The 5,090-nt window shown below is 34.6% G+C and overlaps 1 protein-coding gene across 1 annotated transcript in view; it reads right to left on the bottom strand.

Moving 5' to 3' along the window:
* KCNH8 (potassium voltage-gated channel subfamily H member 8) overlaps positions 1-5,090 on the bottom strand; it is a 230,048-nt gene that overhangs the window by 98,840 nt on the left and 126,118 nt on the right. The gene's annotated exons all lie outside the window — the stretch shown is intronic.

Here is a 5,090-nt window from a genome sequence, read left to right on the forward strand (position 1 = left end):
GGTTTTTAAGTAAAGACTGTAGGCAATTGGGGCATTGGCGTCAATACTGTAAATAAAGTACATACAGATTCTTGGGAACAAAATCCCTTGTTATAACAATGATTTTAATGGAATACTGCATGTTGGAAATAACAATAATGATAGCTAAAACAACAGTAGCAGTGGCAGCAGTACCAGTTGACATATACTGAGCATTTCTATCATTTAATTCTCATAACAACTTGATGAAACAGCTAATCCCGTCTCTATTTTGCAGATGAGGAGAAAGTGCCTTAGACAGGGAAGTAACACACTTAAACTGACACAGTAGTACATAGAGGAGCCAGACTTTGAAGTCTGAACCTAGGACTCACATGTAAAAAAACTGTCATATAGAATCTTATCCTATGAGACCAAATATACATTCATAGGAAGCTGTCAAGCTAAAGGTTAATTTTCAATATCTTCATAAGAGAAAATGGATATTGATTTCAAAAGCTACATAAAGCTCGAGGTCCATTAACTTTTATTTGTCTTTAAGATTTCAATTGAATGAACTGTCTGGTATCCATCTCCTGCCAGCTTATTTAATTTTCGTGTAGAGGACGGGCACGGAAAAGTCTACTAGGATACAAATCCACTGGTTTTAAAAAGAGGGCCTTCATAAATCATCTTTTATTTGAATGGGGTTCTTGGCTCTGAGTTTCTGAGGAATTCAAAACTGGGTTTTGTCTTTGTCTTTCCTGACTAATCTCAATGAAAAGAAAACAAAATCCAAAAGACTCTTTATGTCCAAGTAAAGGACATGCCAGCAAGGAGATTTTTGGCAGTAGCCTAGGTTGAGTCTTAGACTATGAAACCCATTTTAATTACTTTTTCTGTTTGTAGCTAGTTGGAGAAACCCTAAATACAAAACAAACACCCACATATCCACACATGCCAAAAAAGAGAGAAGTATTGAAATTTTTATGCCAGATGTCTAATTAGTTTAGAGAAAATGTTTAATTAGCTTATACTTCCTATTATGTATCTATGAGTTACGTTCATGCTTGTTAAAAATCTCAAATGGGCAGAGTATTCTAGTGGAAATTCTCTGTAAATTCAGTACTCGTTTATGAAAATATTCACACATCGGGATAATAAACAGAGGAAACTTTTTATTAGTGCACATCTACAGAGTGTGAGACCAACGTCCTACAAATATCATGGCTAGACCTTTTCATGCGAATGTACAGCTGGGCTAAATAGTTTGGTGAATATCATGAAGGGAAGTATTTTCTGTGTTTCTCCTTTTTAAGTTTGGAATAAAATTCCTAAAATACTATATTAATCAGGTCACACCCTCTCTGGTCGCTGTTGTCTTGGGGATTATATCTGCACATCTCAGCCATGACTCCAGCCCACTATTTTTGTCTCTTATCCTCCTTTTTATTCACTCTGTGTCTGGGATGGCAAATTGGTGACTTGTGGGCTTATTGAGGCCCATAGATACTTTGTTTGGTTTTTACACTATGCTTTGAAAGTTCTGAATTATTTGCCAATCTTTAAATATCAAAATATTTGCCCAAAAAATTTTAATTTACCAAAAAATTTTTTTAAAAATCCCGATTCCCAAATTCTCTAGAAAAACCAGATGTGCTGACATTTCATCTCTATTGGTGCCAGAGTTTGGTCTTGGTTGATTTCCTGATGGGAATTGCATTCTTCCATTTCTTTCAGAACTTACTAGTTTCATTAACCTTTAGTTTAATAACTGGCCTGCTTTACCGGCTTGCTGGGCCCCCTTCTCCTCTGGGCTTTGTATTTTGTGACTCCAGCTGTTCAAGTATTTTCTACTCTAAGCAAATTCATCTCATCCATTCACTGCTCCTCAAGTACCTTGTGAGATTTCCTACTTCTATGTGTTTACTCACACTCTGCCCTTCACCCAGATGTTCTCTCACGAATCCTCTTCCAAAATAATTCTCACTTTTTGAAGCCCAGTTCAAACACCATCTTCACAGAGATTCAGTTAGAGTCACTTCTACTTCTTTCTAAACTATTAAGGAAGTTTTTGCCTGTACAAACTTACACCAAACCAATAATTAAAAAAATATAATTGTTTATTGTTGTGTCCACGTCTTGACTTTCTAATAACGGAGTACACTTCTAGAAGGAATGCTGTAATTTATAATTCTTTGTACTGCTCACAGCTCATAACATTGTCCTTCTTAGGATCTCAACAGATATTTATTTTATAGTAAATACTGGAAACCTAGTAGGGTTTAAATGCAACAATCTCAAAGACTCAGTTCTTTTTCTTTTTTCCTTTTCTTTATATCTATAGTCTCTTAGGAAAATAATCTGCAGTTCATTAAACTGTCACCTATTTTAGAAGAATCACTGTGATTAATACAGTAACTATAAAGAATAATTGTATAGTAAGCACATTTGATTATGTCGTCTTAAGACAGTGGCGTAACTTATTTTCCTGGTAACAGAACAATTCTGTTCGAAGGATTGGCGATTTAAAGTCTTAAGTTTAAATGATTGCCCCCTATAAAGGCATTTCAAGTATGAATAAGGTCTTGAATAGTTAACCCTTTTTCAATTGGCTTTTTATGAGTTACATTACTAACCATTCTTATATCTTAAACACGACATACAACAAAATCACACTGAAATTTAGGGTATGTTATTTTGGGCAGAAAGTGATACTGTGATTCTGGCAAGATTATGAAATTAGCTAATATACAAGCCTTTCTGATAGAAACACCTGGAAATATAGATATAAATTCCTCCAAAAGACAAGTGAAGTCTATATGTAAAAATGAGGAGTAGCAAGTCTGTTAGCTGGCACCACGGTGGTGCTCGTGCTGCCAGGGAGACAGGGATGGGCAGCTGATCAGAGTAATAATGTCTGTGGCTTGGGTTATGTGCCCATACATGCATAGGAGACAACACTTAAGTCCTGCAAATGCTGGAAATGAAACCCTTCATACAACTGGGATACTTGAGGTGTGACACATGTAGGGAGAAGCGTAGAAATAATTTACTCAAAAGCTTACGGGATGACAAGGAAACTTGAGTTTGAATAAAATAGTCTCTTGAGAGAAGTTTTTAAAATCCAAGCTGTGCCTTGCATGCAGGGTGTCTGAATGTACTCTATCCATGAGGCTTAGGAACCTTGACGCTAAGAGCTTTTTAAAAATTTGATCCCAAGCAAAGGATAATCTGACTGTCCTTGGCAACAGGAAAAAAAAGAAAAAAACCCTCAAAACTCTGGATAGTCTCATACATCAATCCGCACAGGATTTCTACAGGAAGAAGCCTTATTGATGATAAGCTCCCAATAAAAATTTTAAACACCTTACAGAATGCATGAGAAAATGGCTTACGTTTTGCAAGAATTAGATGAACAGAAAATTACCACATGGTGAACTTGAATTAATAAAATAAAAATGGGGAAATATAATAAGATAGTATGTTTTAAATATTTAAGTTCAATTCAGAAGCTTGAGTTAATGGACAAAAAAATAAGAAACTGGAACTATTAAAAAAACAAACAAACTGAAAAACTATGGGAAATGAACAGAGATCTGAAAAAGCACCAAATAAACTTCTATGTATATTTGATATAAAATAGCTAATAAGGATCTATATTATGTGTATAATTGAATTCAGAAGTTTGATCTAATGGACATATGTAAAACCTAGAACTGAAACTTACATGCAAAAAATTATATGCACATTCTATTCAAACACACAAAGAATATATTCAAATTTAGTCTCAACATACACTGAAGAAGCAATAATAGAAGCTTATAGACTAAATTATGAGAGAACCGATGAACGTAATTACAAATCAATAACAAAAAGTGAAATTTAGAAGTCCCATATAATCTGAATAACAATTTTTCAAGGCTTCAACACTTAAAAAATTACACAACAGTAAACAGATTATTCAGCAAAGAAGAGAAGTTGCAAATTAATGAGCTGAGTGTCTAATTCATCAAAGAGGGAACTAGAGTAGCCCCCTCCAAATATGAAAGTATTTTCTATTTTACTTACTCAGGGAAACGGAAATTAAAAAAAAAACAATTAGACACTATTTCATACCCTTCACTACTCCTGTCTCCCCCGCACCCCCTCAATTTTCACAAGTTTAAAAACATTGGTGAGAATTGTTGGTGAAGATCAGGGGGAAAGAACACAGAACACTGCCAAATAATAAATTGGTATAACTGCTTTAGAGAAGAATTGGGCATATATATAAACGTTGCAAATACAGAAGCCCTTTGAGCAAGCACAGTCCTATGTATTTTACCCAGAGAAATTCTTGCACATGTATACAACAACACCTGGATTTGATTGCTCATTGCTCACTAATTGTAGTAATGAGAGGTGCAAAGCAACTCAGTAGGGAAATGGATAAATCAACCCAAAGTATGAGCAAACTGGCTTATTGTACAGTAGAATTCTATTAAACAGTTAAAAATAAATATATGATTTACATCTATTATCATAGATAAATGTTAAAAACTCAGTAAGAATGTAGAAAGCTACAAAAGAAGAATGAAATCTTAACTTCAGTATATACTATCTGTGATCTAAGACACATTATTTAATCTATGTGCCTCCGTTTTCTCCTCTGAAGAGATGATAATAGTATTGGGTTTGTAGAATTATGGCAGGGTTAAATGAACTAATCCAGGTAATGTACCTAGAACAGTGCCTGGCATTGAGAAAGTCCCATGAATGTCTGTTATTATTATTGTTATTATTACAAAAAATAGCATCTAAGAAAATCTTATGCACCAACTTTAGAATAGTAAGGAGGAAAGGGGGAGGGAGCAAGTGGGAATTAAGTTGTAGTGGGGCTTTGGCTTAATCTGTAATATTGTATTGGTTTGAAAAATAGAAATCAAGTAAATATGGCAAAATGCTACAAAAGATACAGTTTCCAGGAAGTCAATTATATTCATTCTAAACTTTTTTTTTTTTTAAGATTTTTATTGGGGAATTGGAGGATGGGAACTGTGCTGGGGAATTGGGGGAAGGGGAACAGACAAGTTGCTGTCGTTTTGTTCTTCAGTCTAGTTGTGGAGGACGTTGCTTCACTGGCCCAAGTT

This window comes from Hipposideros armiger, unplaced genomic scaffold, assembly GCF_001890085.2.
Source record: "Hipposideros armiger isolate ML-2016 unplaced genomic scaffold, ASM189008v1 scaffold_403, whole genome shotgun sequence".
Classification (NCBI taxonomy): domain Eukaryota; kingdom Metazoa; phylum Chordata; class Mammalia; order Chiroptera; family Hipposideridae; genus Hipposideros; species Hipposideros armiger.